The following is a 19,065-nucleotide window of genomic DNA, read 5'->3' as shown; positions in this document are numbered from 1 at the left end:
GCAATTTTAAAGTTTTAACTAACTGTATTTCAAATGATTTTCCGCCACTTCAATATATTCCTCTTATATTTTTTATTGACTATTATTAATCAGCAGAGAGTTTTTAACAAAAACTAACCAAAAAAGTTTTTCTCAAAGGAATTAAACGAGTGTGCTAATACATTTTAAATGAGTGCGCTAATACTTTTGCACGCTTAATTTCAGAAATTTTTCCGAGCAGTCATTAAACTGCTAATTAACTCATAAAAAAAACAAGCAGGTTAACAATATTTGAGATTATAATTAAATTTAATTGCTTTTACCTTTCATTTAAAATAAAAATTAGTTCAAAATTTAAATTACTTTACAATTTATATTGATTTGAAGTTGTCCATAATAAAAAAATTACGAGTGCGCTAATACTTTCTGGAAGCACTGTATATATATATATATATATATATATATATATATATATATATATAATATATATATATATATATATATATATATATATATATATCAGAGGCGTGGTGGCCCTAGAGGCTATGCGGGATTCCCGCATGGGCTTTTCACTTTTTCATCTAAATTTGGGCCTTTTGGCAAATTTTAATTTTTTCAAAATTTTATAGAAATTCCACAATTATTTACAATATTTCTGTTTATTTCTGTTTAATCACTTGATAAAAAGTCTTCAGCTTTGAGCGCAATTATATTAGTATTTTGCATAATAATAATATTGTTCTGAAAACAAAGTAGATGTTTTAAGACGTATTATGATATATTTTTTTCATAAGAAAAATTATGAACCCATAAATGGTTTTTAACGATCGTAATGTTGACGAAATAAATTTAAATAAGTCCACATACCCAACAATAATAATAGCTATTATTATATAATTAAATTAACTTAATTTAAAAATTTAACCCCAAAACATTTTTCTTTAATAAATTAAATCGCAATACAATTACAATATAGTAATTGTATAGCGTTTTAATTCATTTAAGAAAAATGTTTTGTTGTTAAATTTTAGATTAAGTTTTATATAAATAAGTATCGAACTCATGTTTTGCATTTTTGTAACGTTTCGAAACAGATATAAACTTGTTTTATGATAAATATAGTTTTTTATTTTTATACAGTTTATATTATTGTATGTTAAATAAAGAATTCACTCCGTAATATCCTGTCCTCAGACAGATTAAAAAAAGGAATACATATTTAAATATACAATATATATTAAAAAAAACTATCCGAGTAGAAGGCGGCGTCATTCATGGCTTCCTGCTGCAAATATATTAACAATTTCATCTAAAGGGATTTCCTCTAAAATATCCGCATTGTAGTAACATAGTAACGTATCTCGCGTATGTTCCTGGGTCAATTTATTTCTTAACTTGTTTTTTACATGTTTAAGAGCGGAAAATACTCTCTCGCACTCATCAATATCAACACTTATCGTCAAAATATGGTGATATATATGAAACGTATTTTTCATTGCCAAAGATCCGCCTAATGCTCTCCGTTGCAGAATATATCTAAAGTATGGAAAAATAACCATAATTAATTTTAAAATATAATAAATAACTGAACACATAATAAAATATGATAAACTTACTTGTAAGTGCATACAAGACATTGGTGCACAAGATGATTCTTTTCTTTATGAGCTCCTGTTTTGTAGTCATTTTCTGCCAATACGCGTTCTTCGTTATCTGAATTTTCTGCTTCCCTATCTTCCATTTCATTGTCGTCATTTAGTATCCCGATTCGACGTGAGCCAAGAGCTTTCAAATAGAGTCGAAGTATTTTGAGTTCTTGTCCAAGACTAACACAATCAATGTTGTTCAATGAGGGGAATTTCGCAATATATGCATTGAAATTGTATGCATCAATTTCTTTGTCAGTCTTACAAATCAGCATATTTGGACATACAATTGAACACAAAGTATTCAAATCTTCGCATCCTTTATCACTAAATCTAGCACGCATCTCTGTCAATATATTACCGAATATTAAAGAACGTATTTCTTGAAATGTTGATCTCGGAAACGCATATAGCTGTTTCATACGGACACTGCCACCACCGTTCCCGTATGCTATACTTAAACGTTCTAAATCATTTTTCAACTCTGAGTTTTCAGGATCTAATTTCATGATACCATATATATTTCTTTGAAGTACCTATAAATATAATAGTTAACATGCAAATATTTTAACATTAGAATGTATATGTATCAAAATATTCATTTAACAAGGTTAAATAATTATGAAGCAATCAAACAAGATAATACAAAGTAATTTAATATTGATATTATTACCTTGCAATATGAATCAGCATATCTCCAGAAGTGGTCAAATTTTTTTCCAGTTTCTTCCAATTTCAACAGGGTTGCAGAGATTAATTGATTCACGCTGGAATAATCGCTATCTCGAAACTGCATTATTGCCATTAACTCATCCACGTGAGACATCATCTGGGAATATAATATAGCTAAAATTATACTCTCTTTTCGTAGAACTTGTTGAAGAAACGTAAAGGCAGTTCCTCGCGTTTCCACATCGAAATCAGAGTCAGCGGCAATTAAATCCAAAGTAGAGATTAATTGAACAACTAATCCATCGTTAACTTGCTTCTCGGCATCCTCACTGTTAAATCTACCTATTAAACTAGTTACAGCCTTGCATCTTCCTTGCCACTTATGCGTAAGGAACTTAGCCAGCTTTCTACTTCCACCTTAATTATGCTTGCTTCCGTTGACTGTATTCACAAATACTGCACATCTCTTGTAACCTGCGTTTACAAAGTTAAATAGGTTTTGAAGCATAGAGAACAGCTGCTGAATTGAAGGATGATCAATGAGGCTACAATGGTCAACAACAGCAAGACTAAGACGATGAGAATGACACCAAATGTGTTGATTCACATTTTGAGTAGCTTCACGAAAATGGTCCGCAAGCTTTGTCATCACTGATGCACCGTCGAAACAGTGCGCAATGCAATTCGCTTTCCAGTCAAGGTTTGTTTTGTCCAACATATTAGATATGTCTGTAAATAAATTTGTTGCTCTTCCACGAGTTATTTCACACATATCAATCAACCTCTCTTCAATGACATTGTGTAATGGAATGTAAGAAACGTATTCATCGATTTTCACTTGGTGTTGCTTCTGAATGGTACGAATTACAAGACACATCTGGTTGCACAGAGCTATATCTGTTGTTGAATCAGCTTGTATACTAAAAACACCATTTTTATTTATTAGGCTAATAATTCGCTTTTGTATTTGAGTAGTGAAAACTTTCAGTAGTGCATCAAAGGTGTCGTTACTAAGCCAGGTAATTTTTGATCCTCTGCCAACTGCACCAGATTTTTCAACCAAACTTACATTTTTGTGATGTCTTTTCGTTGGCTGAAAGCTGCCTCAAGTGTTCATTAAGCATTGGATCCACTGTTATAAGAAGTTTTAACAAGGCTTGAATGTTTCCATGCCGCAAATAAGGTTCCAAAATGGCGGTAGCATTTTCGTTTCGGTGCCCACGCCATGGTAGGCCTTGCATAACAAGAGTGCGAAATGCTTTTATTATGCTTTTAAGAACAAAACGGTTTTGGTCTACAACTGTTTTAATCCCTTGGTCTAGAAGGTGACGAGTGGATTTTCCTGCTTTAGAGATAAAGAATGCGTCTAATGCTGCAGAGTGGGCAACTGATAGCTCATGTCTATTAATGTTGTGTAGATGGTGTGATCTTCCGGTTGGGTCTAACGGACATCCAGTCACGAAAATGTTGTTAGCATCACCATTAAAACATATACATACACTGCAAAAATATTTCTCTCTCTTCTGGTTAAAGCTGAGCCATGTACGTACAGTTTCATCTTGTTCGTTATCAATATTGCGTTTATAACCTCTGGATACTGTATTCTTTACAGAGCTTGGTTGAATTGGATGGGTACAAGTTATAAAACTTACCTCTTGTCCCGTTGCTGGCCTTTGCCAAAGTTTAATTGAATCATCTATGTTATCCAATGTTTGGAGGGATTGAATACTAATATGGTGTGACGTTTTCGAAATTGAAAAGTCAACTGAATTAATGTGACTAGAAACCTCGTCTGTAATTGCTTCAAAGGTATCATTGGAATCAGATGGTATAGGAGTAGTTGATGATGATGCAAAGAATCCAGGGAGAGTTTTTTGTCCCGATTGCAATATCTTTAACTCAGCTTGAATTTTTTCTTTCTCCTTTTCCCATCCGGATTTCTGTTTTTTCATATTTTTCTGGAAAAAAAATTTTCAAAATGATAAATCACACACTAATACACACGTAATTAAAATTGAACAAAATTTAGAATACATTGACAATTATAAATGAACAAAAAAAAAGAGTACCTTTTAAGTGCTTTGTTCGAATCTTTGTTGAAATATTATAATAAAAAAATATCTTATTAGTAAATCTGTTACTCATATCATTTTACTCACTGAGTCAATTTTCATGAGTATTTATACATGTCAATAACAATTAAGATAACCATAAAATTACTCCCCGCTATCAATTAAAATAACTTGCACAAGTTTTTAATATGTAACTCCCACGAGTTTAAAAATATGTATAAATAACCTTTTAAAAATAGCGTAAAACCATATTATTTAACGAACTTATTTTAATTGAGGTGTGGGAGTACCGCAAATATTTTAAAATAAAATTTGATATTACAACTATACACTTTATATATTTACGACACATTTTTATTACCATTAATTATATGTAAGTTTAAAATGAATTATAAAGATTCCATGGCTTTAAATTTTTTTATTTTCATTTTTTTTTTTTTGTTTTTTTTTTTTGAAATGAAAAAACAATAAAATAGCATTTTTTTAAAAATAATAGTTACTTAATTGAAAAGTATTTTTTTAAAAATACTTTTCAATTAAGTAACTGCTAAATAAAATTACGTTATAAAAACTTTTATGTTTAAATTATGTCAATAACGGCACCATTTTAAGAGCGGCATTTTTGCTGTTGTGAGTTTATGCGAAAATGTTAAGAAAGGTTAAAACACCGAACTAAACAAAAGCATAAACTATCTATAAAAAGAATTTCTTATTTTTCAAGATTTTCAATATTTAATTTAGAATAAAATTATGTATAATTTAAAAAAATTTATATTATTATACAATAAAATATATATCTCTATATAATAATAGAAAAATTAAAATCTTTGATTTTTAATTTTGTGTTGGGCTATGTTCTTCAAACAATAAAATACTAATCGTATTTGCTTGCGGTAAAGTTGTGTTTTAAGAAAATCAACACAAAAACGTGGTCGCTACATCGTGTTGTAGCCATTTTTTATTTTGAAGTATTACAAACAATACTATTAATTACAAATAGTATTATCTCAACTTGTTAATTTGTATTAATGATTTATTAGAATAAGGTCAGTTCTTATATATATATATATATATATATATATATATATATATATATATATATATATATATATATATATATATATATATATATATATATATATATGTATATTTTTTTTTTGTATGGGCCTTTACATCAAGCATATATGGTATAATCCCGCATATATAGGCCTTTTAATAAAATTCCCGCATGGGCTTTTTAGAGCCACCACGCCCCTGATATATATATATATATATATATATATATATATATATATATATATATATATATATATATATATATATATATATATATATACATTATATTTGGGTTTTAAACATTACGTAATTAAATTGTTAGGGTTGTTTTTTAAAAAATTTTATGTAAGTGAAAATTGCAGTAGACACTTATTTGAAAACCAGTTTTAACCAATTAAAAAAAAAAAGGTTGTTAGCTTGTTTACCTATCTTTTAAAAAAGTAAAATGAACAATGGTCATGACCAACAAATAACTTACTACATAACAGTAGGTATGAAAATTTTTTACAGGGGCCAATTAAATTCCACTCAGAATATGTCAACTGTCTTCGTCTTTTATTCGACCATATCTGTATTTATAATGAAATACTTAAAAATTTTATAATAAAAGAACTTATTTAACCTAATTTTGGAATTTTGAATAGCTTTTCATTATCTTTTCTTTATTTAATATTATTTAAATCACAAAATGTAAATGCTATTAAAAAACAAAAATGTTTAAAATAAAAATTCATGTTTGAATTATGAACTTTTTCAATCAATTTAATTTTAAAAGAAAGGAAAACTTTATTTACAGTTATCCAAAAACATTTAATAATTGTATCAAAAATAAAAATATTTATGTATATGTATATACATACACTCAAAACATTATTTACATGTATATATGAGTGTATGTATATACATATATTTATGTTATGTATATACGTACACTCATATATATATGTATATGCATATACATACACTCAAAACATTACTAGTTCCTCATTTAAATTCAATATGATTAATGAATAATTATGCATAAGTACATTACATATAAAGAAACAGAAAAAAAAATAGTTACCTGAAATTGATTGATTGTACGTGGTTTGAGAACTAAACGTAATGGAAATATGTATATATATATATATATATATATATATATATATATATATATATATATATATATTACGACATTTACAACAAAAATTCTAATTTTAAGTAAATGTAAAACTAAAGTATAATTTTATATAAAATATAACAATATTCAATAGTTTTATAGTTTGTTTTAACAAGAGAAAAAAATAAAAATAATGCTATATTTACCAGTAAAATACATTCTGCAAGAAAGTGATTTTAATATTGATCAATTTTTAATGTCTATATATATATATATATATATATATAGACTGTTCAGTAAAAAGAAAGAGTTAGATTGTAAACAATATAAAATTATAAATAAAGACAAGAAAAAAATCAGAAATAAAAAAACACATTACCATACGTATTACTATAAATCAGAAAATGATAGAATTTGTACTACAGAAGATGCTAGAATTTATATCGAGTTAAAATTAACATTTAAAACCACATTATCAATCAATCAATCAATCAATCAATATATTTCGTGTTAAGGATGTTACAAAAAAACACAGGTCATTGCAAATAGTAATTCACTAATAAAACGCAATGACCTAAATAATATAAAGAAAAGATAAGAGAAAAACGTAAGAAATAAACTAGTCACAGTAAAAATAGAACTTCACAAAAATTTATAAGTAACACTTATAAAACAGACTTTTAAAAAAAATTAATATATAGTTCAAATAGTTATTATAATGTATTCACATGTACATACATATATACGCATATACACAAATAAGAAATTATAAAATGTACATATACATAAAGAAAAAAGTTATAGAGGTTAAGAATAAAGTTAAGCGTAACTTTTTAGATAAAAATGATGGAGTGACTTTAAGAACAGATTCTTGGATCTAAAGATAAAATCTGTTTTTAGGGTGTACGGAAGGGTGTTCCAAGAAAGGATACACTGATATGTAATAGAATTTATTCCATGTTTAGTTGTCTGTTTTTGTGGGATGGTTAAGTTGTTAAAAGTGACTGATCTTAGGTTATGCCCACACGTTGTCCTACTGTTAAAGTAGTTACGAAATATGGAAGGAAGGAGACCGTGTTGTTGATCCCAGAAAAATGAACAATTTAGAAACTGGATTAAATCATAGAAACGAAGAACTTTGGATGTAAGATACAGGATGTCAGTAGGGAAGTCTCTTGGACAAAAATGAATTATTCGTATTGCTCTATTTTGAAGCGAAACGATTTTAGACAGACGGACGGTTTTAGATTGTCCCCAAACTTGGCATGCATATTGTAAATGTGAACCAAAAATTGAGTGATATATAGATAGTAATGTTTCAAAATTAACGAAGTGTCGAATTTTTGCTAACATGCCGTTGGCACGGTTTAATTTGAGAGTAAGGTTATTTATATGTGTTTTAAATGAAAGTTTCTCATCTATCACAGCACCAAGATAAGTTATGTAACTAGACAAAGGCAGCTTTTGGCCACTTATTCTAAAGTTCAAGTATTTTGGAAGATTCTTGTTAGTTTTTTTAGAAAAGTTAGTATACTGCGTCTTAAATATTATTATTTCTGTTTTTTTAGTATTCAATGAGATTTTGTTTGCTCTTAGCCATTGAACAAGACTGGCCATATCCTCGTTAATATATTTATTTAGTTTTTTGAGGGAGTTTGTCGTTAATTGAAGATTTGTATCATCAGCAAAATGATACGTGTTTGAATGTTTGATAGAAAGATTAAGATCATTGATGTAAATAATAAAGAGAAGAGGACATAATATGGATCCCTAAGGAATATCAATGCAAACGCTTTTGATGTCTGAGAAGGTGCCATTTAAAGTAACAAACTGTTGACGATTGGAAAGGTATGATTTAAACCATTGCAACGGGATTCCGCGTACACCATAATAGTTAAGCTTTGATAGGAGAATGCCATAGTCTACGGTGTCAAAAGCTTTTTGTAAATCAATAAAAACCCCACAGGCAAAGTTTCCATTATCAAGAGCAACTCTTACACTTTCTGTAATTTCGATAAGAGCGTGAGCTGTAGAATGCTTTTTACGAAAACTAAACTGGTGTTTATATAAACATTGATTTTGGTATAATTTAGTCATTTAGTCATAAATCATTACCAAACAAATCATCAATTTAATAGCAAGCCACGCAATCGTCCCCAAATGTTCTTGAGCTTTTCCACTATAGAATTACAAAAATTAGTCAAACTATTGAATCTGAAAAAGCTGTTTCAGAGCTGACTTGACTTCCACTTGAATAAATAAAAGATGGCGTATAACATTTAAAAACTCGTTTTTATTCTTGTTTTATTCTCGAAAACTTACTAGGAACTTACAAAGTATTTCGTTTAATCCTGGTAGGTACTTAGTAGGAACTTACTAGGATTAGCAGGAAATTCATAAACGTCATCTGCAGATGACGTTTATGAATTTCATTAGTCATGACTAATGGGAAACTTAATAAGTTTAGCCGTATTAAGCGAAAACTTACTAGGATTAGCCGTATTAGCAGGAAGTTAAACAGATTCCTAGTAGTATTAGCCGGTTTTTTTTCTCGGGTACAGTATATATTCTACAGGGCACAGTGAAACGAAATGGTTAAAAAGCAACCAAAACTCAAAATTATGTAAAGTAATAAACGTTTTTATAAAATTATTGTTCCAATTCAAAAACTAACTTAAAAAGTGGGTAATAAAAAACTTTTCAAGCTGTAGACCCCTCCCCTTACCCCCTCTTCTTTCCCCCTCCCCACCTGAGTTTTCATTGCAATTTTTTTTAATTTTTAGATTCTAGAAATTATTCTAAAAATATTTTAAAAAACTATTATTTTCTAAGTGAAAAAAATATTTACCTTATCTATTAACTATAAGTTTGTAATCCCTGATTATATATACTGATAAGTGAATTTTTACATGAAAAAGCTTAAATTTAAAAAGATAACATTTATTAAGAAATAAAATTATTCATCTCCTCTTAGGAGGTCCTGTACGTCAAGATTAAGGTTAGGACCAGAAAATGTCTCGGGGTACCTGAAAGCAATCGAAGAGATGACAAGGTCGCTTCTTATCAATAAATAATGGAATTGGTTCTGCATCACATTAATTCGAGATATTTTGCATGTGTGATTGAGTCTTGCATTTCGTATGGCCTTATTTTGTGCTTCCTTAGCAGGGACTGCAATACCGCATCGCGGGATCCCGCATTAATTTAGCGCATGCGAGATCCCGCAAAAACTACTGCGTGATCCGAGGGATTTGCGGGATTTTGAAACTTGCTTTTAAACAAAAAAAGTCAATTCTTTTAAACTAAAAAGACAAAAAAGATATCAAATTAAAAGTGTTTAATATATTTGCGAAACAAATCGATTTAAAAATTTATCTTCAGCTATAAAAATTTTTTCTTACCTATAAATGTAAGAAAATCATTCAAAAATAAACAATTATTAAGCAAAACATTAGTCGAACTTGTTCAAAATTTTTTTGTTTAGTTAATGATTATGTTGAAATTTTCGCTAATGAGTATGTTGAAATTTTTGTTAATGAGTATGTTGAAAACGTGAAATTAAGAACGTGCGTGCATAATTATAAAAAAAATACTTTTAAAACTACTTTTTAAAAAGTCTTTAAAAATTATTTACATCAAGATTTTAAAACAAAAGTACTAAGCATGTCGCAAATTAAAACTATATGGAATTATTTTAAAAAAAGTGATAAAGGAGAAAATGCGAAGTGCATGTTATGTTCGGCTATTTTAAAAAAGAGTCAAAGATCACTTAAAGGGTCATTAATCCATTTAAAAACAGAACATGGCACCGATTTAAAATCAAACGTTTTACAACAAGACGGAGCTTCAACTTCAAAACAGCTTGAATCAGTTGAACTAGAGCCTAAAATATACATCAACTGCGAAGACGAAGAAGTAATTCCATCGAAAATGGTCAGAACAATTGATACGTTTTTCGTAAAGAAAATTTCAATGGAAAAAATGGTATCGCGCATGGTTGCAAAGGATGGCTTTACATTTAATAGTTTTTGCACATCTTCAGATTTACGGTACTTGTTTTCAAAGAGTGGTTTCCAGCTCCCTACTTCACCTAATACTATAAGATCGATTGTAGTCAAATTCTCAGATTATGTAAAAGCCGATATAATGCAAAAATTCACCTCACTAAAAAAGCAAAATCAAAAGTTTTCAATAACGTTTAACGAATGGACATCACAAAATAGTCAGAGATACTTAAACTAAAATGTGCATATGGAGGCGAAACACTTAAATCTTGGATTGATTAGAATCCATGGATCGTGGAATGCAGAATATTGCGTCAAGTAAGTTTCAGAAAGGCTAAATAGCTTCGATATTGAACTCCAAAAAGACATTACCGCCATGACCACTAATGGAGCAAGTGTGATGGTGAAAGTCGGTCAAAGGATGTCTTACTATCAACAATTATGTTATGCTCATGGAATACAACTTGCAGTTATTGATATCTTTTACAAGAAAAACAGCGGAGAAGTCGAAGAATCGTTTACTACATACGAAAATTGTGAAGAAGAAGATGAATATGGTAACACTAAGGGTGATGAAGTTATAAATAAAGAATATGGTTTGACAATGATTTTGGACCGACAATCTGCTGAATTGATTAGAAATTACAAAGATCTCATGAAAAAGTGAAAAAGGTTGTAAAAATATTTAAAAACTCTCCTGTCAAAAATGATACATATTTACAGAAGTATATCCTTCAAGAACACGGGAAAAGGCTTCAGTTGATTCTTGATTGTAAAACTAGGTGAGACAGTATGTTCGGTATGTTAGAAAGATTTCACAGACTAAAAGTGTGTATTGAAAAAGCCTTAATTGATGTTGGGTCAGAAATTCGTTTCACCCAAGAGGAGTGGTCCCAAATCAATGACTTAATTATTTGCCTGGCACCACTAAAACTTGGTCTCGAACTTTTATGAAGGAGAGAATCGAACCTTGTCACTGCGGAAACAACTTTTCAATTTATGCTAGATAAATTTCAAAAGCAATCAGCACTTTTAAGCATAGATTTAGCCGTTCGTGAGAGGTTTACACAACGTCGTAATAAGAATTTAAATAGACGACTAGTTTACTTACAAAATCCTAAAATAATATGAACAAGAAATTAAAAAAAATGAAGATACTTTTTCAATACCAAAAAGAACCGTTATGCGTCAAGAAATAAAAAAAACATTGATAACAATTGAAAGAAATAAAGACAAAGAAAATGAACTCGAAGAAAAAGAAGCTGTAGATTCTATTATCAATTCCCAAATACTTACTCCTACAGTTCTATAGCTGAAAAAAGAATTGGAAAATCATACACAGAAAGACAAGAAAAGCTGGACAGAAAATGTAAAGGAGATACCAAATTTAGACTATTTAGACTGATAAATTATTGAAGCAGGAAATGTCTGCCTATGAAAAAAACGGAGTAAGAGGTAAGTTTCTAGATATAGCGCATAGTTACTTGATGGCCATACCACCAATAAGCGTAGAGGCCGAGCGAGCTTTTTCAGCTGCTGGTTGTATATGCAGTCCTTTGAGGAGTAGATTAAGTGATTATACTTTAAGTAGGGTCTGTATCTTAAGAGCGCGTTTCTTACAATGATTTTCTCATTTTTATATTTAAAAAAAAAAATAAAGCTAATAGACGTTCTACGTAAAGCTAAAAGATGTCCTATGTACTTTGGCTTATTTTTTTGTTCATTAAATGTTAAGAATTATATTGATTTACAAATGAATTGTGTTTTTTGGCTTTATTTACCTTATCAATTTAATAAGTTGAGTATATTTTTTCTGAAATACTTGAAAGAAAAATACAATTGTCATTTTTTTGCCTTTTACATGTGCATAAGAAACCTACTAATCCCGCGGGATCAGCACACAAGTTAAAAACTTCCGCGCGAATCCCGCAGGATTGAAAAGTGTGCGGGATTGCAATCCCTATTCCTGAGCCTCCTCCGAATACGCTCCATTAAGAAGATCCAAATGCTCAGCAATAAAAAATCCATGTCCCAGAATCTTATGAAGTGTAGGTGGCATAATGTACCAAGGATAGGTTTCCACTATTAGTCCCGTAGAATTTAGTCTTAACCTATAAAAAATTAGTATAAAGACATGTTATATATCGTTGGAAAGCTTATTTTTTCCTCTTTTAAATGAATAATTGGTAATTTTTTTTATTTTGTGGAAAAAAAGTTGTGACGTCATAAAGATTAGCAGAAAAGCACCAAAATTGACGTTTTTTTACCAAAAGAATTTATAATTTAAGCAAGTAAATGTAATATATTTTTATATTTATTACTCCTAAGTATTAGTAGTTGGTTTAATGAACTGAAAGCGAAATAATAATAACTAAAAGTACGGTATAAAGGCAGAGGGGGACGCTACTTTAGCCAATATTTTGAAAATTTGACTTAAAGATGTGTTTACAAAACAAATATATTCAAAATATATAAAATACTGTTAAACGTAATTATTCTGTAATGTTACCAAGAGCATGTTAAAAAATATTTACAAAGAAGTTTATCTTTATGCATTAAGTTTATCTTACTTATTCTGATTAAATTAAAATTTATGTAAAAACATCAGAGAAGTGACGGTCATGGGCTGGTTCATTTTCTTCGTCAACTTTTTCAATATTTGTACAGTTAATCCCGTGACAGGTAGCACACGATGAAGTGCAGTGAAGTCCCATCTTTCTGCAGGAACATCGACTCGAACAGGAGTTTTTACACCCACATCAAACAACCTTTAGGATATCTTCTGGACCTGCATTTTCATCTGTCGCTATTGGTGAGTACATAAAGCCATTTAATTTCCATCCCCAATTAAGTGGATCAAGATCAATTTCACTTAGACATCTCCAAATACGCACTTGATGATATACTCTCAATCCATGGTAGTAAGCAGCTCTAGGAGATGGTGGAAGAACAGAAGGGTCTATGTGAGCTCGATCTGAGTTTATCATTTCCTCGTACTTTTGCTTTCGTATTTGTTGTAGATTTGATGTTGAGGAATCTAGCAGCTGAAAGAAACGAATTGATGCATTTCCAATCTCATCAGGCGATTTATCATCATGGTAAAAAATATTTGCTGCATTGCACAAGTCTTTGGCTTCAAGCTTTCTAAAAATTGAAGTCTTTCCAAAATTGTGAATTGCTGATGTTGTATCACAACCTGTAAATGCGTGCGCAAAAAGAATATTGTTAATGACATGTTCTGCTGTACTGCCAATAATCTGATCAATGTCATAACATTCACGCTGGCAATCAACTCTTTTTGTCATACTTGTTAAATATATTTTGTGTAAAGATTCAACTGATTTACAGTGGTGTAATAAGAGGCAAAGAATATCGCTGTCATCAGCAAATATTGTGACGGGCTCTTTTTTGGAAAAGTTAAGTGCAATTTTAACGATTGTAGTATCTGCGTCAGAATGACACACATACACAGTAAAACCTCTTTCTCTTAATCTAACTTCTGGAATTCGGATAAATGATTTTTTGTTGGCGTAGTTAGAGAAAAATTTACTTCTATCAGACGGACAAGGATTGCTTTTATGTATTTCAACTGCAAATTGTGATAAAGATCCACGCTTTATACGCGTAGCGTCTTTTGTAGAATTTTCATATCCATCGAATACTACTACACTAACTTTAAGGTAATTAAGAAATTGGATGTACTTTTCAAAAATATTGTCAAATATTTCACCCTTGTTCCAATCGCAGCAGTATAAAAGAGCGCCACCATCAGCAACTTTTAAAGAATAAGGAGCAAATGCCATAGATATAACTGGCTTTGTTAGGTAATTTTTCAGCTTGTGTTTTTGAGCACTGCGCATAAGACCATCTTTAAAAAGTGACATAGGGAACGAAGTTAGTTCATAGTAAAAGTAGTCTTCAATTTCTTTTTCTGGTTTTTTCTCAACGATAATTGATAAACGCAAAAACAATGTCAAGGGATCAATATATTTATTTATTTCATTGTTGATATATTTTCATTGTTGACTTTAATATTTGAGTACAGTCCTTGAAGATTTTTGAGTTGATTACTCCTTTTGAAGGATACTTCTGTGTATGTCATATCATTCATTTGTGCCAGTATTGATGCACCAATGCTTTCAGAACAATCACAAGTCACCTGATTAAACTCATCTACAAGCCCTGAGTCCAGAGCCTGAAGTTGTTCTCTTACATCAAATGGGCTATGAGAATCAAACCATGATTTAATTTTTTGAAAATCTTCAGAGTCACGTCTAATCCTTCCCGCACAAAGTTCTTTGTGTTCTTTACTTGAGTTTCTTGGCGAGGTTAATGAATTTATTGCTTCTGTCATTTCAGCGCACCTTGATAAAAAATATTATTTCTATATTTGTAAATATTTGCCCCATTTAGTTTTTGCTGGAAATATCTATTTTATTAGCAAATTCCAAGTAAACGAAACAATAAATATTTAATTTTATTTTTACCTATGCATTGTACTTGTCCAAACATGTAAAACATTTTCAGTAACTGCCAACAACTCCTCCTTTGCCCTTTAACGATTTCATTAATATCTGTTCTATTGATAAATCAGTCCATATTCCAGACCAACTCTTTGAAGTGCGCCTTACTGTATGTTCTCCATTGAGGAACTGTTTATATACTTCTGGGTGAGTGCATGCTAATTCATCCACTGATTGTAAATATAAACGTAATGATTTTGTATAATTATTGTGCCCTGTTGAGGCAAGTAGTTTTAGCATACATTTTGTTGTAGCAATATGTAGGTTCCAGTTACTAGTTCTTTCCGCTCGAATAAACTCTTGTACAATAAATATATAGTGAACATAGTTTAGCCATAATTTTGCAGTTCGTGATTTTGCCATGTATTCTTCTTGCTTTTTTTCAAATAATAGAATTAACTTCTTTTCAAGGTCAGTGTCGCCATTTTTGTTATGCATATTTGAGCTGTACATTAATTTAATTTCAGTTTTTTCTTCATCGCTTAGTTCAACCCAAACTTCCTCCAGCAATATAGATAAGATAGAAGATGCAGCAAACATATGGCCTCGAAGACTTCGAGAAATTGCTTTTCCAGAAAACATGTGGTTGACTGAAGCGGAAGCGTAAACAGTTTCAAGAGCAGTTTTTAATCCACTTCCTTCCATCAATGTTCCAATAGCTCCAAGAAAACTCATTAGCTGATGAAATCCACCAATTCTAATAAAAACTTTCATTTTCTTTGAAGCCGCAATTTCATAGGCTTTCACATAAAGCTGTTGATCAAATGTAACACATGGCATTCCAAGTTTTAGCTTTTCTGATTGTATTACAACGAAACTTAACAAAGAATATTAAGCATTAAAATCAGTTGCCGGTAAGTTGATTACTGGAAGCATGGATACTTTAGAAATAGGAAGAACATTATTAACTTGACGACTCATGTAGGCAGCCCAACTTGGGCATTGTAATTCAAAGATATGCGACATGTTCCAAAGTATATCGACAAGATTTGGCTTTAAAGTAACCTTAAATAAGAGAAAGTTAAAAGTTAATGATTGTCTCATATCATCAAAAATCTCAAAATAAGTTGTATCTATAGAAGTTTTTATTATATTTTAAACTGTACATGAAATTTAAACACTAATTTTTTGAAACGCTATCCCTCTTAACCCCAGTCAAGTAAATACCTTTGTAAATTCTTGAAATTTTATTTGAGATAAAACCGGAACGTCAGAGCTGTAAAACTGAGAAATTGTAATCTGGTTGTCAAAGTTTATGTTTGACCAATAATCTTTTTTATCCCTAGGCAATCTTTTCTTATTTGAGTTCTCAATAAAATTTCCATTTGCAATTGATATGGAACCTAATCCGTGATGTGTATTTTTACCATCAATTGTTGCTAAATCATGATCTGTGTTATCCCCAACAAACTGAATAGATGTTGTACCAGTTTTCGCATAATATATGTCTAAATCTGTCCAGTATAATTACATTACTTTTACCTTGTCGCGAGACTAATTGCATAGAATCTCCGTATTTTTCTTTTAATTTATTTTGCGTCATTTTAAGGGAATATATTTCTTCTCCTAATGTTTGCATCATCTCGTAAAACTTAGAGGCTGTGTATAGATCAATATCTTCCTCAAGTTTTATGCATGCTGCATTAAAGACAGTAAGCTTTTCTGTTGATGTTGGTCTTCCATAGCTTGATGTAGTAATAGGTTTTTCAAATTTTGCACGACAATAGATGTGATATCGTGCTTCAACAGCTACAAGATCATTTATATTCAAAAGTCTAGCTTCAACTGTTTTAGATAAAAAATCGTTACGTTGGTTGCATAATTCTAGAGTTGCATGATAAATTTTTGATGATTTTGTTCTTACTTCTATGAAATTATTTCTCTCAGGATGGCGACTGTCAAGTGTGCACATATTTCCACAATAAAAACAATGCTCTTTAAAATTAAAAAAAATCTGTTCTGATCGAGTTGAACGTTTTCTTTCAATAGGAGTTTCCATCGATGCTTGTGATCGTTTAATTGATTTTGATTGGTTTCTTAATTTAGTTCGACACGATGAGTGAATAAAAACCTTTTCTCCTGTCTCTTGTTTTTTATTCAGTTCATTTACCAATACATTTAAATCCAATTTTAAAGCACATTCAATTAATTTTCTAAGAGCTCCTTGGTTATCAACATTCCTTCCAAATCTTGCCCCCACTTGGCTCAACGAATCTCCTTCTAATTTCATTTTACCACACAATGCACATACAGAGGATTCATTTTTTAAGTCCATAATTTTTCAGTTTCAGAACTAGTTTTATTATCACTTACAAGATCAGATAATTTATATTAAAATCTGAAAATAGCAAATCATTACATAATTATAAACACTAAGATAAATAATTTATTAAAAAGTTTTTGATAAATATTGCCAAAAAAACTCGATTACATTTCGAATACAAAAAGAATATTACATTCTAATAACTTTAAAATTCGAAATGTAGAACAATTTTTATTCCCTCTACCCATTTTTACTTACAGAAACAAAGTTTAACAAAAATATTTGACAAAAACAAACAAAAAATCAAAAATATTCCTCTTGCAAAATTCAAAATAGATCCTTAGGGGGGCTGTGGCCCCCGCGGCTCCGAAAGCCATGTTTCTAGTAACAAAATATATATATATATACTCAACACTTTTATATTATTTAAATATAAGTGTTATTATAGTTACAACGCAACTTATTGTACAGCATACTTAAAATTTATCAGCAACGTTTAAAATTTCGTATTTTATTCCTAATCTTTGTGACGTCATAACTTTCTTTCCCCAAAATAAAAAAAAATACCAATTACCCATTTTAAAGAGGAAATAATAAGCTTTCCAACGATATATAACATGTCTTTATAGTAATTTTTTCTAGGTTGACCCCTTTTTTGGTGAAATTCTACCGGACTATATCAGCTCTGAAATTTTATAACAATATGCTTTAAAAGCATCCAAGTTCAGGTGGAATCCACTGCAAACGGCATTCAATATGTTTCTTAGTCTTAAAATGATGTCAAAATTAACTCCTGTTATTTTAGAGAAAGATTCTGCTGCTAAAAAATGCCCTCCTTGCAGTGTTTCCTGTATAAGTATTTCCAAATCCCTGCTTAGGAGTATCAACCACTAAGCTTTTTGAGATTTTACAGATAATTTATCTTCTAGAGATCGGGACTGGTATATTTTTATATCCATTTTATATCCCAAGTGCAGAATGAGTTCAAACATTCGTATCCAACAGTGCAGTGTGGATAATCCTACAGCTATAGCTTGCTAATTGCAAACTTTTTCTCTAATTACATCCAGCTTGTTCATTTCACTAGGCTTGGCAGAACAAAAATTGCAAGATTGAGTTGAGTTTGTATCTGTTATTGTATTCACTGTCTTGCCGTCCAACATGGTCATCTTTTCGTATTTATTTTTGCTTTCTGGTTAGAGAAGGGGATTTCAAGTTCAAAATCTTGAAGACTTTCTATTTGCTTGCTAACCTTTAATGATTCAGCTCATGTTGACTTTTTTTACTTCTTGTTGACTTTTTTTAATTCTTCAGCTCTTGTTGACTTTTTTTTTTCTTTTTGGTATTGCAGGTGAAGAGGCCTGCAAAAGTGGGGACTTGAAGGCATTGGGTTTGACAATATAGTGATGGCCCTTATTTCCAGTTTCAAGGGAACAATTGCAGTTTGGAACAAGGATTTTTTGTTTTTAAATCCTGTTAAAAGATCTGTGCCATCAAAACTTTGATAGTAAACACTTTGAGATGAGGCTTCATCCGTCCTAGTTTTCATATAGAATTTTCTAGTTGTTTCCGATCCATCTAGACAATCTGTATTAGATATGTTTATAATTCTTGATAAAGTGTGGTTCACAATTGACTAAACATAACATTTGGCCGATGTTTCTAAAATTTCCAATCTTTCTGAATAACATTTGGATTTTGCATCAAATATTGCTTTGACTGAAGGGTATATCTCTGCATTCTGTTTTAGT

General features: G+C 30.2%; 1 protein-coding gene and 2 pseudogenes across 2 annotated transcripts in view; 1 reads left to right on the top strand and 2 right to left on the bottom strand.

Annotated features, from left to right (window-relative positions):
* Positions 1-19,065, top strand: part of LOC149889185 (uncharacterized) — a 123,098-nt gene that overhangs the window by 85,189 nt on the left and 18,844 nt on the right. The window lies entirely within an intron of this gene.
* Positions 1,227-4,249, bottom strand: LOC149889188 (uncharacterized; annotated as a pseudogene).
* LOC145191980 (uncharacterized) lies at positions 13,120-17,464 on the bottom strand (annotated as a pseudogene).

This window comes from Hydra viridissima, unplaced genomic scaffold (genome assembly GCF_058129835.1).
Source record: "Hydra viridissima isolate aposymbiotic clone 2 unplaced genomic scaffold, HvirCarnegie_v1 scaffold_5, whole genome shotgun sequence".
Lineage (NCBI taxonomy): Eukaryota > Metazoa > Cnidaria > Hydrozoa > Anthoathecata > Hydridae > Hydra > Hydra viridissima.
Note: the sequence above shows the minus strand (reverse complement) of the source record. Positions and strands in the feature narration are given on the sequence as shown.